This window comes from Carcharodon carcharias, chromosome 7 (assembly GCF_017639515.1).
Source record: "Carcharodon carcharias isolate sCarCar2 chromosome 7, sCarCar2.pri, whole genome shotgun sequence".
Taxonomy (NCBI): Eukaryota; Metazoa; Chordata; class Chondrichthyes; order Lamniformes; family Lamnidae; genus Carcharodon; species Carcharodon carcharias.
Window position 1 is genome coordinate 44,436,444 of NC_054473.1, and position 21,612 is coordinate 44,458,055.

Here is a 21,612-nt window from a genome sequence, read left to right on the forward strand (position 1 = left end):
GTTCTTAATGGAAGTGCTTTACAGAATCCCTGCTATTCCATAACAAATAGCATTAGTACAAAGAACAATAATCTAAGGAGGAATGAGAGAACCTTTTGATGGCTAATATGAAGTCACATTAATGTGGATATGGAATCTATAGCCCAGATTACTGCACATCATTTTCAACTGAAGAAAAGCAATGTGGATGGTGGGGAGACAGCTATAATCTAAATGCTGGAAGCAGAACAAGGAAAAAAACACATTTTTACATAATTAATGAATATTAAGTTTCCGTTTTCTTTAAACCTCCCTACTGAATAAATAAGAGCAACATCACCTCCATGTCCCATAGCACAAGGAAATTTGAGAACATCCACAGCACAAAATAATTAGACTTGCTTATAAATAGCAAGTTGCATGATCTCAGGGCATCCCAACATGCTTCACAGCCAATCAAATAATTTAAGTGCAGTCACTGTAATAATATAGGAAAACACGGCAGCCAATTTGCACACAATAGGTTCCAAATACAGCAATGAGATAAAACACCAGATATTATGTTTTGGCAACGTTGCCTGAAGGATAACTATTAACCAGGGCATCAAGATAACTTGCCTGCATTTCTTCGAATACTGCCAGGGTTGGAGAGGGGTTGGGGTAATTACGTCTACCTGAGGGAGCATAAAGGGCCTCAATTTAACATCTCATCCTAATTGGCAGCAACTCCAATTGTGCAATCCACCCTCAACTATTGCCTGAAGTATTTGCCGAATCCTGGAGTGGGATTTAAATATAGAACCACTGACTCAAAAATCTTGGATAGTTTATCAGCCATCAAGACCTTCTGAGTTTGATATTGGTATTTCAATCATTTAAGAAGTCATACATACACTACCTAAATCTCCAAAAAGAATTCAAGTTTTAGCTCTGATTTACAAAGAATGGCAGGTTGTTATATATATATATTATTGATTGGGGAACCATTGTTAGGATTATGTTGCTCCATCAGATATATATAAAGCAGTCTAATTTTAACTGCAAGCTTTTCCAAGTAGAATTTAAAGAGTCCCAATTTATAAGGGGAAAAAAATCATACATGACACGCAGTTTAGAATTATGTTTAATTAATTTCATTACTTTAATTACTAAAGATTTTTTATGCGGTGAATCATTAGCATTGCCAGAGATTGTGTTGGAGACATATTCAATTGTAGAATTGGATAATTATCTGAAGGGGAAAAGATTTCAGGGCTATCGGGAAAACTTAGGGAATGGGACTAAGTGAGTTGCTCTTACAGAGAGCTGCATGTACACAATGGGTAGAATGACCTCCTTCTGTACTGTAAACATTCTATGATTCTATGAAAGGAGAAGAGCTTGTATTTAAATAGTATATTTCATGTCCTTAAGATATCCCAAACAAGTCAATTGTTTAGTTTCAAAAGTAGTCATCAGAGAATTTGCGCACATGGTCTCATTAATGACAATGAGATAAATGGTGGTTTTGGTCAATGGAAAAATGTTGACCAGTTCATCAGGAAAAGTCTTCATCTTTAAACATTGCCATGGAATTTTGTATTTTCACCTGAGAAGATAGACAGGCCTTAGTTTAACACTTCAGCTGAAAGACAGTGGCCTACAAATTTGATGGCATGGTGTTTAATGTAGCGTGCACTTGCCCAGTCCACACCTGAAGTTGCATCAGAAGAGAGTAACTCCTCCTGGTTCCAAATTAAAACTTGGAACGCTGCTGGCCAGCATGTCTTCCAACTGACTGCATCAGGGCCCTCATCTCAGTTGGCCAATCTGGGTTTGCCCCTCATTCCCCTGCCCCAGAGAGCTGCCTCTGGGCTTGACATAGTATTGAAGCCAGTAGCCCAATTTTTCATGGTCCAGCCAACAGCCTCATTAGGTGCATGTGCTGGATCCAGATTTCCCACTTTGGTCAGAATCCAATTCCTAGGCTAGCATCTCCAACAATGCAGTACCACCTCTGTATTACATTGAATTATCAAGCTAGATTACTGGGGCTTGAACCCATGATCTCCTGACGAAGTGGCAATGAGCTAATCTGACATTTGATTGCTTGTTGTTACATCCTTAACGCTGCATCATTGTAGTAGGAGGAAGTCTGACAGTGTATCTTTTCTGCAGTCTGAGAGTACCTCTACATCATGTGCTCAACTTTTTCAGTATCAATCCCAGTCAGCACAGCAGGCAAGAGGCAGCAGGTTCTTGGTTAACAAGAAGTGGTGGTTCGATGGGGAACAATGGCCCTGATGACTAAAGACACAGAATCTGAAATTAAAATGGGAACCTTGAGAAGACAGATGGCCTTTTTCTCAGTAATGCATCTGTTCAACCCAACTAACAATTGCAGTATGTAGCTCCAAGTCATCTTTTATTTATTTTTTTAAAATATTTTGATTGATTTTAGGGAAATCATACCCTGCTACAGTCCCAGCCTGATTATTTCATGTTTCGGTACAATTTTAAACCTGTCCAAAAAAAGTAATAATTTTTTAATGAATTAGCTGCCATGCAACATCTGATGACATCAAAACACGTTAATATCATTTTCATAAATATCATAGTTGTGCCTACTCATCAGAGATAAAAAGACAAATTCCAAATACTCCAAAACTTTAATCTAATTTCAAGTTCAAATAACAGTTACAAACCGCTCCAACAGTTCACATCATTCAAAGCAGTTAATTACAACAATCTATCTGGTGCTCAATGTCAACATCTGTCAGCACAGTAGACAATAGGAGGCAGGGCAAAAACAGAATTACCTGGAAAAACTCAGCAGGTCTGGCAGCATCGGCGGAGAAGAAGAGTTGACTTTTCGAGTCCTCATGACCCTTCAACAGAACTCAAACAGTTCTGTTGTAGGGTCATGAGGACTCGAAACGTCAACTCTTTTCTTCTCCGCCGATGCTGCCAGACCTGCTGAGTTTTTCCAGGTAATTCTGTTTTTGTTTTGGATTTCCAGCGTCCGCAGTTTTTTCTTTTTATATAGGAGGCAGGGACTTGGTTAACTAGTGCAGTCAAGAAACAGTAGCCATGATTTTTTCTGTCTTTTCTCCCATTTCCCCTTATTCTGTTCCTTCTTAAATCCTGTTCATCTGTGGCATCTCCCAGTTCTGAGGAAAGGTTCAATTTCTGAAAGATCAACTTGTGTTCTTTTAACAGATGTTGCTTTACCTGTTGAGCCCAGCATTTTCTGTTTTTGTTTCAGATTTCCAGCATTTGCAGTGTTTTGCTTTTAATTACACAACAGGCTTGAATTCACTGAGTTATATGATACTTTGTTCTTAGAAACTTGCAGGTGATAGCATTCACATTTATCTAAGTTTTGCAAGTTATTGTTCAGAAAATTGGGACTAAGTTTGCAATGAGGTCTAGAGGCATACAGAAGTGCAAACCTGCCAAGCAGAGAGCTGGGAGTAAATAGCAGCAAGTAGTCCTTGGGCTGTATAATGAATGTCATTGATAATGATATATTCACATGTGGAAAAATACACTATATTCCTGTTAAATTGGCCACAGTCTCCAGAATTTCACGCTTTGAAAATATAACTTCTAGCTTTATGACCTGTTACCTCTCTAAACTCTAAGCAATAGCAAAAATACTCGCTACTTCAATTCACCACTTGCTGTTTATTGGTAATATTTTTATCATAGTTATCATAATCATGTTTTAAAATTTCCAGTAATTCATATATTTAGCAATTGTGACTAGCTTTGTGGTATTATAATTAAAGCTCCAATCCAACACTGTTGTTGAAAGATAAGGAAGCATAATTAAAAATGTTTTTAAAGAAGCAAGTGACTTATTAACATAAGCATGAATATATCCATTAAGACGTTAATTAGAACAGAGCTGTCCTGCTTTTAATTTGCTGATATGGGACCATATAAGTTTATCATGGTCATAGTCTGCCCAATATTGAGTTAATTATATTGTCAAACCATTGATACATGTTTGCACATTCTGTTTTAACTGTATGAGGAATGTACTGGCAATAGTAAATAAATAGGTGTTTGCTTGGATTATTTAAGAAATGTAATTAAGCAATCTCCACATTGAAAGTATTACATTCTGCTTTTCAGAAATAAAGGTCTTCAAAATCGTGTGATATCTCAAGATTTTAAATATTCTAGTCAAATAACAGATAAAATTTGAGATGTGTCATTCCAGAAGCAGCAGCCCCTTAGGTCTTCTTATAACTACTATTGTGCAATAGACTAAGTTTTCTTGGATCACATATGGTATGATATGAAAATATTGCCATAACAAACCCAGTCTTTGAAGTGTGAAACAATATGAAATGCATCAGGAGCAAGTAGAAATGCTACTTTGTGCACAACTTTTTAACCCCAGTGTTACTTTTTGCCGTGATAATGGCCGGGATTTTCTGTGCCCACTGGTGTTGGGCGTGTTCAGTGGCATGAGCAGACGATATGGCGAGAAGACCAAAAATTAGTTTCACGACATTGTGAGACCAGTTTGCGATCGTCCACACATCTCGTCAATGGCAGGCTGCGTTTCTCACCATTGGGTATCAGGAACCTCATTGTAATTCATCTACTTTTCATTATTAGGCCAGTCCACCAGACTCATTCCCCCCCCCAACTACCCCCACCACCACACTGGATTGTCTGCCCACATTGGTGGGAGACACGATGATGTGTTTCACAACAGCATAGATAATGCGTGAACTTGGTGGGCTGCACTTCGATCAGGTCAACCATGTGTGGGTGTTTTCAATGGCTGTAGGGCTGGGGCTTGCTTGGGGAAGGAGTAGAAATGGCCTCAGGCAAGGGAAGAGGCTGCATGACAAGGGTTGTATTGGGGAAGGAGGGTATCCCAGGCTGTGTGTGGCGGCACATGTTGATCTGTGCAAGTGGCCTCAAGATGATGAGGGCTGAGGGGGCAGTCTCCAGAGGAGATGAGGCCAGATGGACATGTGAGGATATGTGTGTGAGAATGTCCCTTGAGCTGACAGTGAATGTGCGATGGGCTTGAGTGTGTGAGTTTAGAGTGATGAGATGACTGCCATACCCTGGTTGCATGGATGAGATCAGTCATCCTTGATCTGCATTGGATGGCCAACCTCTTCTGTGAAGCAACGGCACTGATCACCACTGCCAATACCTACCAAGCCGGAGTGATAATGTTGCTGCCCCTCCTGTGGCCAGAGTGGGGTAGAGGACATCATAGTGGGCCTCCACGACGTCCAAAAGGCGCTTGAGAGCTTCAATCTTCTTGCCTTTCGGAGTCATGTCTTCTTTGCTGCAGTCTCGCACTGGAAGCACTGAGCACAGCTGTACTTTAAATGTGGTGCCTGGTGGCGTGATGAAGCGGCAAGGCAATGGCATGGCTGGCGAATCAGAGCCCGCCCACCATGTTTCCTGGGAATGCATAATTAATGCAACAGGTTTGGGACGATACAGCGTGAAAAGCTGGCATTGCAACCGGCAGTGTGGTTTTTCCCGCCCGCTACTGCACTTAATGTAAATCTGGGACAATTCTGCCCAATGTTTGTGGGGCACTAAAAGGGGTCTGCAAAATATTATTTAAAGGTTAAACAGCTGTTAGGGTGCAGCGTGCCTTTGGAAAAATTATTTGAGTCAGTTTCCAAAGATGAATGAATTACTGTTCTCTTTCCCTTTAGACATTTACATAATTGGTACAAAAGGAACAAGGTGTAATGTCCAAGCATCTCAGTTGCCTTACGCTGCATTCCAATGGTACAGCAGTTTGGCACATTACTGAAACTCACAACATATTTGTGGTAGTACCTTGTTTTGATATGTAATTCACACAGTGAGTTAATTTCAGCCAGTGTTAGGACAGGTGCCAAGTGAAGGTAGTCACTTCATCATAAGGATCAAAGGTATAATATAAACTAGCAAACAATTCAACTGCCAATTGAATGAGCACCTAGGTCTGGGAAGGAATGCTGCACGGTACCAGGAGCTTAAAGACTTGTTTTAATAATTTAAAAGCAGGTATACAATATGTGGTATAGTGTAAATTACAAACAAGTATGGTCTATTATGTATCATAATATGAATATATAGATGTAAAGGTTATACTATATGATCCACATACAGTGCCACAGAATGGTAACAGGGTTTATATCCATAGTTTCCCACACAGTGAGCTCCAATCTCAGATGTGTAGCATTGTGGAAACAACCTATGAAAGCCAGGCACATCCCTATAAAGAGGAATAAAATGAATCTAAGTGAGAGCAATCCCAAGGCTGCTCTCAGATCCCCCTTTATCAGTCATAAAGTTGTACAAAAGCGATCTGGAAGCAAACCATTATAATTAGAACAATTGTGCGGCAATAATGAGCTGAGATCCAAAAGACAAAATTGTGATAAAACAGAGCAATAAATCAACAATTTTATTTGAAATTAAATACTGACACATTTGATCAAACTGTTGCAGGTTTTGTGCAATCGCAGCACAAAATATGACCTTTCGCACCTCAGCTATATGCAATGTTTTCAGTGTAAACTATCCACATTTAGTTTCTACAAAGATTTAACTAGCTGCACATTATTGTTGAACTTTCTGCTCCTAGTATTTTCTATTTAAGAACTATCAAGAATAAATGGGCAATTGGCCAATATCTCCTTTGTTAACATTTAGGGAAAAGATATTATCAGATCACGGACATCCGAAAGTGGGGTTAATTGGAAAGCTCTACTAAAGAGATCGCACAGGCATAATGAGTCAAGTAGCCTCCTTCTGTGCTGTATCATTTGAAGATTCTATGAGCATCTTATTGGAAACAGGTAAAATATTTACTACTGACATGTTGAACCACAATATTTAATAGAAAATGAACTGCTATAATCTGCAAAAGAGGTTTGAACACATGATTGGTAATTCAAAAATCATCCATTAGAATCAGCCATTTTTTAAAAAAGAAGTTTTATCTATTCTAATCACTTGTACTGTTGAACACAGTTTATTGCTCTTGTTGTGCATAAACAGACAGGCATCTAGATGTTCCTGACTCACGTCTCTTTAATCAAAGTACACAGAACCCAGGATGACAGAAAATCAATACTGCAAAACAATGTTATTGTCAACCCAAAGCAATAAATATTCTTACCTTACAGATGACTCTCAATGGGCCCAAACTGCTTTGAAAACTTGACAACTAAAAGTAAAAGAAAAACAGACATTGTACTATACATATTATATATCAATAAAAACATGCATGTTCCATATGCTGATGGAAATTAATACAATATATTTACAGTGGCTACAAGAGCAGATCCAAGGCTGGGTATTATGCAGAGAATAACTCACCACCTGACTTCCCAAAGTCTTTCCACCATCTACAAGGTACAAGTTGGGAAAGTGATGGAGTACTCTCCACTTACCTGGATGAGTGCAGTACCAACAACAGAGAGCAGTTCAACATCACTGAGGACAAAGTAGTCCACTTGATCGACACTTTAAACATTCACTCCCTCCACCACCAGTGCACTGTGGCTGCAGAGTATATACCATTTACAAGATGCACTGCAGCAACTTGCCTTTGACAGCATCTTTTAAACACACCTCTGCTACCTAGAACAAGGGCAGCAAGCACATGGGAACACCACCACTTGCAAGTTTCCCTCTAAGTCACATACCATCCTGTCTTGGAAATATATCGTTATTCCTTCATCAATGCTGATTCTGAATCCTGGAACTCCCTCCCTATGAGCATTGTGGGTATACCTACACCACATGGACTGCAGTGGTACAAGAAGGTGGCTCACTATCATTTTCTTGGGGGTAATTGGGACGGGTAATAAATTCTGGCAAGTTCAGCGCTGCACACATGAAATTAGTGAAATTGTAATACTGCATTTAAAGTAGACATGCATTATTATGAGGCATTGGGAACCATATCTAAACTGCACATCATAGGCATTTAAAATTCCAACCACAGGATGCTTGGGGAAACATCCCAAGATGCTTCACAAGAACATAATTGGACAAAAATTGACAGGTCTTTAAGGAGGACAGAATGAAGGAGGAAAGAAGAGGTTTAGGGAGGGAATGACAGAGCTTAAGATCTTAAGATGGCCGAAGGCACAGTGACAAAGGGAAGTCGGGATATGCCGCAAGAGACAAGAGTTAGAGAAATGCACAGCTTTTGCAGTATTGTACAGCTAGAGAAGGCGACAGAGTTAGTGACAGGCAATTCTATTGAGAGATTTTAACACTAGAATGTAAATTTTAAAAATTGAGGCAGTGGTACACTAGGAGCCAATGTACATCAGTGAGAACAGGGATAAGTGGTGAGCACGACCTGGTGCAGGTTAGAATTTTGGATGAGCTCAAATTTATGGGGGGTGGAAAGTCGAAAGGTAGTCAAGTGCAGGAAGAAAGGTAAATTTGGAGCTAACAAAAGATAGTTGAGATTTTCAGATAGATAAACTGTGGCACAGCTGCACACATAAATGTTATTGGTGCAGTCTTTGTGATGAAGAGAATATTGGATCAGAAACTCAGCCCAGGACCAAGCAGGACGCTGAGGTTCAGCCAGAGATGGTGGCCAGGGAGAGCGATAGAACCAGTGGTGATTTGTTTGTTGCAGGGGCTGAAGAAAATAACTTTGGTCTTTCCTGTGATTCACTAGAGGAAATTGCAGGTCATCCAGGCAAGCCATCTGACTACACAGAGATAGTGGTGAGGTAGAGCTAGGTGTTCTCAGCGTACATGTGGAGACTGAGCCCAATTTAAACTTCCAGATATTCTACAGAATGTACGTAGTTTTTGACTTTATCAGAAGCAGTTTGATTTGAGAAAAAATATAGCTTTAATGATGTCATGTAGTTAACATCATTGTCAGTGAAGCAATTAAGACGATACATGTGCTCACTTTCCATGTAGGTTAGTGCATAGCAATGAGATGTAGCAAACAAAAATAATGGGCGGGATTTTCCACACCTGCCCGCTGCTGGGATCTTCTTGTCCTGCCGCAAGTCAATGGACTTCTGGCTGGGGCGCCGGCTCACCTGCGCTGGGTCCCACCCACAACGAGGCCAGAAAATCCCAGCCAATATCTTGTTTTCCACAGTTTAGGACTCATATTTTTCCCACCACCACCATGGCAGCAATCAGCTAATTCATCACCAAGGAATCACACAAGGTGGTGCTTAATATGAAAATTCTTGCACATGCAACAAATAGAACTTCTTAGTTGTTATACATTTGTCTTTTTATTCTGTTATTTTCCTTGTGCTCAGTGCCAAAGACCATTGCCATAAGTGAACATTCAATCCCTATGAGCTTCATTGTGACTTTATATAGGCCTTATCTGGTTATGTAAAATGTCTAGAAATTGAACAAAAGCCTTTATTAAGATCGTCAGTTTACTGGACTGATCCCAAGCCCTTTCATGATCTGCTAGCCTCCTGAAAATAAAGACACAGGCAGACCGTGGTGTGGGCTAAAACCTACAAATTGATTTAAATCATGAGGTAAACAATAACAAGGAAAATGCAGAAATTGGCATTGTTTTAACTGAAGGTCTAATTCCTTTTTGAATATGTTATGTGAGCCTTCAGAAATACTTGTGTTAAAAATAAGAATTACATAATGGCCGGGATTTTCCGGCCCTTTTGTGGGCAGGACCCGCCGTGGGCGCGGTGCCGTTCCAGCCAGAAGTCCATTGAGTTGAGTTGAGCGGGACCGGAAGATCTTCGTGGCGGACAGTGTGGAAAATCCCACCCCATGTGTCTCACAAAATTCTGATCAATTCTTCATGGAACTTTCCACTTTTCTTTTGATGACCTTAGACGGTCTAGCAGTCTGGGAGCACAGCAATTCGAATTGAATCGGTATTTCACATAACTCCTTGGGCAGAATCTTAACTACCAAGTGGTGGGGGAGTGTTAAAGCCCAAAAAGTGTCGTTGAGTTGGAAATCCTGTTCAATTTTCAATATAAACCAGGAGGGTTCCAGACAAGCAGAAATTCCCCCTGGAGCTGTCAGGTCAGTTCTGAAAATATTTGAATCCCCAGTTAGCTCAAGAGTTAACCCAGAATTTACACAGCCAGGGTACAGGTTTCCTCAAGCTGTGTGGAACTTGCCAGGGTCAACCAGGCAAGAGCATAGAAGAAGGTGCTTGTTCAGGGAAATTGACCGGCTGGGGAGCCTTCAAAGGGAAACTGAATAGCTGCATCCCTGGCTAGACGAGAGGCTGGTGCTCATGACACTTCCTTTGAGTGTGGGCTTTTAATGCTTAATAGCTGATTTTCAACTCCTTGGAAGTCATTTCACCTGCATTACACATCAAAGACTTTGATTTGTACTTTCCTGCTGTCAGCCTTCACTGCATCATTTTTAAAAATTTACTCTTTCATGGGATGTGGATGTCGCTGACAAGGCCAGCATTTGTTGCCCATCCCTAATTGTCCTTGAACTGGGTGGCTTGCTAGTTCGTTTAAGAGGGCAGTTAAGAGTCAACTGCATTGCTGGGGTCTGGAGTCACATGTAGGCCAGACCCGGTAAGGACAGCAGATTTCCTTCCCTAAAGGACATTAGAGATGGGTTTTTACAACAATCAGCGTTAGCTGTCATGGTCACCATTACTGAGACTAGCTTTCAATTCCAGATTTTATTAACTGAATTTAAATTCCACCAGCTACTGTGGTGGAATTTTAATCTGTGACCCCTGAGAATTAAATTGGGTCTCTGGATTACTAGTCCAGCGACATTACCACTACATCACCATCTCCCCATGGAAGCAGCTTACGCAGCTTTACCTTGGACCTTTGATGAGGAAGAAGAGGCACAAGCAACAGCACCAGGGTTACCAGCAACAACAGCACCAGTTACCTTCTCCTCGCCACATGCCACCAGATACATCAGAAGGGATGGACAATCCAGCTCAGGAGAGGCAGGACCCCAGCTCAGGGTTCACAAGCAGAAGATCTGCTCTCTCGACGTGTGAGCCTGAGGAGGCTCAGACTTTCATAGCAGGTCATTGCTGATATCTTCAGCATCCTGGAGCATGACTTCTTTCCCAGTGGACCATGGGCATGCATTGCCAGTGGCTGTCAAGGTGGCTATCACTGAAGGGCCCAGCCTCCAGTTGTCTACCCCTCTCTGGAGTTCTGCATTCTCTTCTGCCAGGAGAGAAAGCAGAGAGTTGAAGGTAAGAAATGCATGGAGTGGAGAACAGGGAAGAACAACATTTGTTGGGGATAAGTGGGCAAAGTTGGGAAATAGCACAAAGACGAGGGTGAGTGTGAGTGTTGGCAGTGGAAGCATTCCCATGTCTCATTTCAGTACCTGCAGTCACTGAAGCTTCAGGAAGCAATTATTATTTAGCCATTCTGACCTCTTTAACTAGAAATCCTTTTCTTGATAGATGTTGTGCATAATTTTACAGCCCTCTGTCATTGGTCAGAGAGCTTGGAAGTGGGACACTCATGCTGAGACTGAGTAAAAGAGCCATGGCAAAACCTGCTTCAACTACAAACATGTTCCCGATCCATACAGCCCTCACCCACTGCATGCATTTCTGTTATGCTAAAATTTCACCACATGTGTCATGCTGCTTGCCTGACGTTTCTTCTAATTAAATAGTGGGAAGACTGAAGCTATTGCCAGTCAACAAAATTGTGGCTTTCAAAAGGAAATTGGGTAATTATCTTATATATAATTACATTTATAAAGAAAACATTTTCAGGGCTAGAGGGAAAGGGTGGGGGAGTGGGACTAGCTCAGTTGCTCTTGCAGAGAGCTGGCATGGACATAATGGACTGAATGGCCTCTTTCTGTGCTGTAACTATGATTCTTCAACTCCATCCCTCTCCCTGGCCACTGTGTGAAATTTTCCCGACTGTTTGCAGCTGCAGCATCCTTTTTGATCATGAGCTGAGCTTCCGGCCCAATGTCCTCTACATCAAGACCATCTATTTCCACCTCCACAACACCACCCATCTACCCCTGCCTCAGTTCATCTGCTGCTGAAAACTTAATCCATGCCTTTATTATCTCCAGATTCAACTGTTCAAATGCTCTCCTGGCTGGCCTCCACCCCCCTAAAGCTGAATCCATCCAAACCTCTGTTGCTTGTATCCTATCTGGCACCAAATCCCATTCACCCATCAACATGTGGTCAGTGATCTACAACAACAACTTACATAGTGCCTTTAACCTGATAAAATGCCACAAGGCACTTCACAGGAGGCAAAAGCACAAAGAAACTTTGACAGCAAGCCACATAAGGCAAAATTAGGTCAGATGGTCAAAAGTTTGGTTAAAGGTGTGAGCCTGAAAGAAAGAAGAGATTTAGGGAAGTTTAAGGAGGGAATTCCAGAGCATAGGGTATAGGTAGCTGAAGGCATAGCAACCAATGCTGGAGCAATTAAAATTGGGATACCCAAGAGGAGTGCTGATATCTTGGAGGCTTTTGGGCCTGGAGGAGATTACAGAGATACGGAGTGGTGGGGCCTTAGAGGGATTTGAAAACAAGGGTGAGAATTTTAAATTGAAAATGTTGCTTCACAGAAGCCAACGTAGGTCAGTGAACATAGGGGCGATAGTTGAACCTAGACTTGGTGCAAGTAAGGACAGAGTCAGCAGAGTTTCGGATGAACTGAAGGTTAGAGGGTAGAATGTGGGAGACCTGCCAGGAGGACATTGGAATGGCTAAGTTTAGAGGTAACAAAGGCATGAATGAGAATTTTGGCAGCTGATGAGCTGAGATGGGGCAAAGTCAGATGATCTTACAGCTGTGGAAACAAGCTGTCTTAAAGGTGACACGTATATCTAGTCGGAAGTTCACTTTGGGATCAAATATGAAAACAAGTTTGTGAACAATCCAGATTAATCTCAGACAGTTGCCACAGAGAGGATGGAGTTTTTTTTTATTTATTGTTTCATGGAATCTGAGTGTCATTGGCAAGGTCAGCATTTGTTGCCCATCCCTGAACTGAATAACTTTCTAGGCCATTTTAGAGGGCGGTTAAAAGTCAACCACATTACTGTGGATCTGGAGTCACATGGAGGCTAAACCAGGTAAGGATGGCAGATTTCCTTCCTTCAAGGACATGAGTGAACCAGATGGGATTTTACAACAATTGATGAGTTTCGTGACCACCATCATTGAAACTGGCTTTCTATTCCAGATTTTAAAAACTGAATTCAAATTTCACCAGCTGCCATGGTGAAGTTAGAACCTGTGAACACCAGAGCATTAGCCCCTCCCTGATTTACCCCCTCCCTGAATGACCTCTAGATTAGTGGTTCTGTGACATTACCACTACACACAGTCTCGAGGGAACAGAGTTTGCAGCAGGGATCCAAGACAATGGCTTCTATCTTCCCAATATTTGTCTGATAGGCAGTCTGATGATTTAGCAACAATGGAGGAGTTGAGTGAAGTGTCCTCCGCATATATGTGAAAACTAACGCTGTACTTTTGGATAATGTGGCCAAGGGGCAGCACATATGAGAAATAGGAGGGGACCAATGATAAATACTTGGGGAGACACCAGAGGTATAACTACAGGAGTAGAAGAGAAGCTACTGCAAGTAATAATCCAGCTACAATTAGATAGATAAGAATGGAATAAGGAGAGTGCAGTTGCACCCAGCTGGATGGTAGCTGCACTGAAGGAGGATGGTGTGTTCAACCATTTCAAAGGCTGCAGACAGGCCAGGAGGGATGAGATTTTCACAGTTCACATAACATGTCACTTGTACCTTTAATAAGAGCCATTATGGTATTATGGCAGTAACAGAAATTCAATTAGACTGATTCAAACTTGGAGTTCTGGGAAAGATTGCATGGTTTTGGGAGGCAACGGCATATTCAAGGTCTTTGGAGAGGAATGGGAGTTTGGATTTGTGCCTGTAGTTTGCAAGGACTGTGGAGTCAAGGGTTGACTTTTTTGAGGAGAGGGTTGATGACAGCAGATTTAAAGGATAGATGACATCACCTGAAGAAAGAGAACTGTTAACAATATCAGTTCACATCGTGACTTGGAGGAGAAATTGGGGGTTAGCAGATTAGTGGGAATAGGGTGAAGGGAATAGGCAGTGGTTCTCATGGACATGATGAGCTTGGAGAGGGCATGACGGGAGATAGGAGAGAAAGTAGAGAAAATTGCGATTTCAGGGCCAGGCCAGGGGGGAGCTTTAGGGGAAGTTTAGCCCAGTGGGCTACTTGAAAGGAAGGAAGTGGCACAAGCAGCTAATTGGATGATCTTGCCCTTTGTCAGAAAGAAGTTCCGATCTGGTGATGGATGGCTAAACCAATAATCCATCATATCCATTCAAGTCTACATCCCTTGAACTTAAGTAACCAGAGATGACGAGTGTATTTGGGGAATGGTCAGGATCAGAAAGAGTAATGGTTTTATTGGACACTTGGGCAAAGTTAAGTGAGCGTGTCCTTGAGCAAATCCGTAGCTGCAGAAATGTTGTGGTGAATGGAGGACCAAAAGCTAAACAGTTGTTTGTGAATTAGGGAAACAGTTTCTTCCAGGAGTAGGTACAGGAGAAGGTACGTTTGGGACAAGGAATGGGGATGTGGGTAGAGAGTGATACAAGGATGTGATCAGAGATGGCTTTATCTACCTTGCTCACACTCAGGCAACACATTGATTTTAAAATTCTCATCTTTGTTTTCCTCCATAACATCACCAGCTCCTGATTTTTATAACTTCCACCAGTCTCACAGCCCTCCGAAATCTCTGGCTTGCAAGTTTTGGTCTCTTGCTCATCTCTGATTTCCAATACTCCAGCATTGGAGGCCATGCCTTCAGCAACCTAAACTCCAAGCTCTGAAATCCACACCCTAAACCTCACTAACTCTCTCTCCTCCTTTAAGATGCTTCTTAAAGTCTACCTCTTTGACCAAGCTTTTAGTGACCTGTCATAATATCTCCTTATGTGGCTTAGTGTCCAATTTTGTCTGGTAACACTTCTGGGAAGTGCCTGGGACATTTCACTATATTAAAGGTGTCATAAATGCAAGTTGCTGTTGTAGTAGTTATAAAATCTCACATGAAACAAGTGAGTATTTACCTCAGAGCCAGCACATGGATAAAGTTGTAAATACAGTATTAATATATTAGTACATTCCCTACTACTAACAGACTGAGATACTCTGAGTTTTTAATTGTGTCCAGCCACTCTGACTAGCTCCAACTTAAATACAGCAAACTCAAAACATACACAAAAATTAAAAATGCATTGGCTTTGCTCTGATATGAAATGTGAAATATTTTGTTACATCCAGATTAGCATATTTTTCAAACCCATTACTTTTTTTAATATCAAGATGCCGGTTAACCTTATATAAATGTGAAACTCAAACACTCAGACTGGTGTGCAAATGAAATCTTAGCCAAAAAAAGGAAAACAACTAAGTGAAACAAAATTCCAGAAATTCTTTTCAACAAACTGCGAGTAAAAAAAAAATGAAATGAAACATTTGGAACCAGTTGCAAACATAGTGATAGTTTACTCCTTAGTAATTTCCCATCCTATACAATGCCTGCCCCACCCATAAAATGTGCTACTTCTCAAACTCCTCCCTTAAAACTGCATTTACCACACCTTTACCAATAACTCTGAGGGTGGTTGGGTACAATTCTTTTCTAGTGAGGAGGCACTTAGTTTAAGCTCAGTTCCTACCTTCCAGTGCGCCAACGGAAATTTTGCTATTCCCCATACCAGGCAGACCCATGGTCCCAATCTACTTTGGTCTACTTTCATATTCAATTCCTATTTTTCCCCAAATTCTTGTCTTTTCCTTAGGCCTTTCACTTCTTTTAGCCATTTGCACATCCTGTTTCTTTACATTTTTTAATACTTCTTTCCATTTCTTGATTCACATGATCTGTTAAATTAACAAATAATCCAATAATACATCCTCCCTATCTTCGGTCTACATTTCCTCATCCCTTCCCCTGTATTGATTCTATTAACAAGTTTGTTTTAAGATTACAAACTTTGAACACAAATTATTAGTAGTTTTCACGAATGGTGACTGTTCCATGTTGTGTTTTCAGCTTTATTTGTTTTTGTTTCAAGATTCAGGCATTTATAGAATTTTTTTTATTCTTGGGTTTTCTAACCAAAATTGTGAATTTAGTACCACTTTTACTGGCAATGTTGTACTGTGGACTACACCTACCAGGATTGGGGTTAAAGTTGCCTTAACTTCATATAGGATCATTCACTAGTTTAGGCTAAAGATGAATACAAGTTACTGTGGTGAAAGAACACTGTTAATCCAAGTCTTACAGATAATGACTGAGTATAAATGTTGCCTAAAGAGCTAAATATTATATTGTGGAACATAAACTGCACCAACACTTTAACCAAGTAAAAGAAAATCAGTGATCTGATTTCGGTTCCAAAGATGCAATGTCACCAGCATGCAATGTCATTCTCCTCCAGAAGAGGGAGCAAGAGGCTCTTTCGTAAGATAACCTAGGTATATCAACTGGTTGAATTTTGAATTAAAAACAAAAAAACTGCGGATGCTGGAAATCCAAAACAAAAACAGAATTACCTGGAAAAACTCAGCAGGTCTGGCAGCATCGGCGGAGAAGAAAAGAGTTGACGTTTCGAGTCCTCATGACCCTTCGACCCTCAAGTTCTGTCGAAGGGTCATGAGGACTCGAAACGTCAACTCTTTTCTTCTCCGCCGATGCTGCCAGACCTGCTGAGTTTTTCCAGGTAATTCTGTTTTTGTTTTGAATTTTGAATTGACGGCCCAAATATTTTTTGTCAAACTGTTGATGCTCTCTGTTATATATGCAAAAATGATACAGCAACTCTAGGTGAGGGATATGTGGTTAAAATCAAAATATCCAATAACTGTGGTCTGAGTTGCACTGCTCCGGCGTTGGCTTCACAAAAATTGCATCTCGCCAGTGGCACACCATTGATGTGCATTGAATAGTGTGAAGTTGCTATGTGTGTGTGCTAATGGACTAAACTCACCACAGAAAGTGAAGTCTTGTCAATTCCATTATAAGTACCCTTTTAACAAAGTGGTAAGTGTTAATTGTTGCTAACCTCTCTGGCACTAAAAATTAACTATTACAAATTTGGACTTTCATTCCTTCGGATTTTAATTGTTATTGGTGATGATGAAAGTGTAGAACTTTAAAAAGAATTTTCATTTCTCCTTTTTCCACCTTACTCCAACATTACTTTCCCTCTCTTTATTTCTCGTAACATTATTTGAAATTGAATTCATCCATTCTAATTACATTTCCTTCTCAGTCCTTGAGCTGTTAATTTCACAATTCTTCAATCTGATTGGTTGGTTTCCCTGCTCACTCAGGTCACAAGTGCCTTGCTTCCCTCACCATAATGTTATCAGTTTGTACTTTCAGCAATTTGATCTGCAAGGCATTTAAACACCTAAACGTGCAAGGGCAAGTCAAACCAACAAAGAAGCTAGTTGCACTGCTATCGCTAGACAGGTTCTTGATTAACAAGGGGGTGAAAGGTTATCGGGGAAGGCAGGAATGTGGGATTGAGGTTACATTCAGATCAGCCATGATCTTATTGAATGGCGGGGTAGGCTAGGAGTGGCCTATTCCTGCTCCTAATTCGTATGTTCGTATATCATTGATTCACAGGGTTTTACTGATTGTGCTCGAGAGTTTGAAGGCAATGAACCAAACAAGATTGGTGAATTAGTGTTTTTCCTCATGTACAGGAACATGTGAACACAATGAAACCCTAAGAAGAATAACCTCACCGAGAAAACATCTCCCATTCTCTCATTTGTGAAATTTAATGAATACGGTCCACTTGTCTGGATTGTCTGGTGCAGTTGCAAAAACACTCAAGGAGGTCAATACCATCCAGGGCAAAGCAGTCTTCTTGGTCGACATCCCATCCACCACCTTAACGTTCACTCAGTCCACCATCAGCGTACTGTGGCTGTCGTCATAAAAATATAATAATTCTCATAATATTATTGCGATTTATTGTAAAGTTAGATTAATAGTGGATAGGTTCTCTGTGTGTATGTGTGCGGGGGGATTTAGATGAATTGGAAACAGCTGGTCCAGAGGCTTTGCGTGATCAACAAGGAGCTAGGTTTGAAATGCTAAATATGTAAACATGGCTGAAGTTTTAGAATGTGAGGTGTGAGAAAAATTTGCATTTTTAGATAAATTAGGGTAGTTTAAATTTCAAAGAGAGGGGTAAGATGTTATACCTAGCCAGAAGAAGCTAAGCCAAACAGTGTGTTTATTTTTCCCAAATGTTACTGAGAAAATTAATGCTATGAAAGATTTATATTATGAGAAAAGTAAAGTTGCAAAAACATGGGAACAATGAAATTTACATTAAAAAGGGAGAAACATGTATTAAGGAGATGAGGCTATGTGTCAGAAGGGAGAAGGAATTCTAAGATCTAACAAGTGTCCAAAGTCTCCAGCCTCCGTGCATTAAGTTGCTGTCTACAGGAACCGAAGATGAGAAAACTCACTTTGAGTTCTCCTATCCACGTTATTGTGTTGCTTTGCCTGGGTTTATTTAAATTTATTTATTTTTACTGTTGCCTTAACGGAGGTGTAACTGGGAGACAGATTAATAAGGGGTTTTAGGAGGTACTATAGTAGTAATTTGTAGATCTATGCATGTGCTTGAAATCTTTTCTTTTGTTAATAAATGTTTAATTTAGTTTTCTAAAAACCTCTGAAGTCGTAGCAGTTTTAATACTCTGAATTCAGGGCATGTTTCTCGAAATAAAATACAAATTGCAAAACAGTTGTGATTGCGTGATCAAGTTTCCCTCATGGATTTGATCAGCCTGGCAAATATCATCTGCCATGTCATAACACTGTAGGTACGCTATCCACAGGATACGACTTATGAAGGCTTCTTCAACAGCACCTCCCAACCCTGCCCTGCAACCTCTATCACCTAGAAAAACAAGGGCAGCAGGCACATGGGAACAGCACCACCTCCTAGCTCCCTACCAAGCCACAGACCATCCTGACTTGGTAATATATCAGTGCTTCTTTATTGTCATTGCATCAAAATCCTGGAACTCCCTATATGCTGCTGGAAAATATGGACATTTGCTAAAGATAAGATTGGGCATAATTGTGATGTCACCACTAGTAAAATAATAAAGCAGCAGTCACTTTCTAGGCAAGGATTGTCCAACACTGTCTTTGCCCAGAGACATTTAAATTTATATCTTGGAGCTATGAGGAGTCATATATGGCATTTAAAATCAATGTCTCCAATTATCTCCAAATATCTCAAGCTAGATACTGTTACATTTAGGTGTTCCGTTATAGGATAATCTGGTGATGTGACAACTTGGTTGTCTCCAAGCCTATAAAACTGAAACAGAATAAACAAGTGACAAGGGCACTCAGTGGAGAGCATATCCCCACCATTCAGTGTTAACTCAACATTATTGCAATTACACACCCCTTCCATGAGGCTTTTCCTTGCCTGGTTGATGCTCCAAAGCTAAATAAAGAAATATATTTATTCAGAGCTTCCACTCATGGAGGTGGGCCAATTCACATCTAACAACCTGCTCTGAAAACTCTGCTCACATCTTGACAGCTGTGACAAATTCCACCATACCAGCTGAAACAATACATAACATTCTAAAAGAATCAACATTCTAAATCAAACAACCCGCAACAGTCTAAAACAAAGTCAACTTGCCTTTTGGCCAATATTAATAGGTCCTTTAAAGAATTCCAGGATGGGAATTCAGATTTGCATCTTCTCCAAAAACAATCAGTTCTTTCATGGACCACACCCCATCTGAGTAGTAAGTTTTGTTGAAATCTGTGCCTTAGCTTTTGAGATATATTGTTTACAAACAGACAGACTAACAAACGGGAGTGAAAGCATTATGTGAAGGTATCAGTGAATAAGAAATTGAAGCACAAATAGAACTGAGCTACAATGGCCTGCTCATTCTAGTTTGGGCACACCAAGCAGGATGTTGTATCATTGGAGAAGGCGGGTTCAGCATGGGTGGTCATTTAAATCTTAAACTTGCCAGTTTCCCAAACAAGAGTAATATACTTAAATTTTGGAATATGCTGATGGTAGCCAGAAGAGGCAGCCCACCCAAACTTGTTAGGTGGCCATTTAAGGCCATTAATGAGCTTGTGGTCAGCTTGTTCATGGAAAAGATTTAGATTTTTTTTTTCATGGGTCAGCTTCTATATGCCAGAACAACATGGATGAGGAGGCTGTCACATAGCAGGGAGAAATCTGCAATGGTGTGACAGAAACGAAAGGCACCACTGAGGAGAGGAGAATGTAAGATGGCCCTCGCAGTGCAGGCAGCACAATAATGAAGAATTCTCAGCAACAGCAAATTGACAAGGTACACTTAAGAGATAGGTTCCAATACAGGCCAAAATAAATACAGAAAATTCTGGCAACATGCTGGTAAGTCTACCAGTAACTGAAAAAAGGACAGGCTAGCATTTAAAGTGCAGACACTTTTTATGGCCACCTCCCTATCTCTCCTTTGGCTTACTGTTTAATTTTCTTTAGGCCTCTTTTAGATTACTCTACACTAAGGACAGAATTTTCTGCCTACCGGGCGGGCAGGCCCAACCCAATCTCCAGCGGGCGGGGAGCCGATTCTTGCCAAAGAAGCGGGCCCTGCCGCCATTTTAAGTGGGCGGGCCAATTAAGGCCCACCCAGCGCGACATCCGGCGGGATGCGCTATGTGCTTCCTGTGCGGGCCGGGGGGGGGGGGGGATTCCCTAAATGCAAGAGTGCACTCTTTCACGCATGCGCACAAAAGAGCGCACATCTCCCTGAGGCTAAGTGCTGCCTCAGGGAGATCGCTGACAGTTGTTTAAACAATAAAAATAGAAATAAAAAATCTTTAACATGTCCCCCTCATGTGACAATGTCACACGAGATGGGACATGTTAATAAATTTCACTAAAACTTTATTAAACTTTTTAAAACCCCACATGAAATCTCATCCCGCCGGTGGATGAGGTTTCATGTTTTTCCTAATCCCCGCCGGGGTTCCTGGCCTGCCCACCAACCTTAAGATTAGACGGGCAGGTCCTTTAATTGTTTTAATGATCCTGTCAATGGCCTCAATTGGCCATTGACATGTCAGCGGGCACACAGCTGATTTCACTGTGCCCCCGCCTTCCTGAAGATTTAAGTGGGGCGGGATGACGTCGGGGGCTCCCCCCGACGTCATCCCGCGTCATTTTGCGCGTCGGTGAGCGGGCCCCACACCCTGCTCGCTAACGGCAAAATTCAGCCCTAAAGGTGGGATATAAATGGAAGCTGTTGTTACTGTTACAACTGATTAGGCCTGCACCCAAGAAGTCAATCTGTCTTTTCCCTTTGGGGAAGTTTACGGACCTTCTAAGTAATTGTAGCATTTACCATTTTAGTACAGATTTACCATCTATTTTTCATTTTATCTCACCAAGAAGCTGCGCTCAGTGAGAGGTGTCCTTCACATTTTTGCACTCTTGATAAGGTCTATTTTTTAGGGGAGGGAAGATTCAGGCATACTTCACAGTCCAAATCCAACAACAGAAGGGCACATGAGGAAATAGTATCAAGCTTCACCAGGATTAAGGAACTGCATC

General features: G+C 41.1%; 1 protein-coding gene across 5 annotated transcripts in view; it reads right to left on the reverse strand.

The window, feature by feature from the left end:
* fhit (fragile histidine triad diadenosine triphosphatase) overlaps positions 1-21,612 on the reverse strand; it is a 1,268,452-nt gene that overhangs the window by 1,191,339 nt on the left and 55,501 nt on the right. For 4 of the 5 annotated variants that reach the window (XM_041192493.1, XM_041192490.1, XM_041192495.1 and 1 more), the window contains exon 2: positions 7,121-7,168. The gene's annotated coding sequence lies outside the window, so the exon portion shown is untranslated. Of the gene's footprint in view, positions 1-2,147; positions 2,266-7,120; positions 7,169-21,612 lie in introns of all 5 variants that reach the window. The other variant, XM_041192492.1, reaches the window with a different exon arrangement.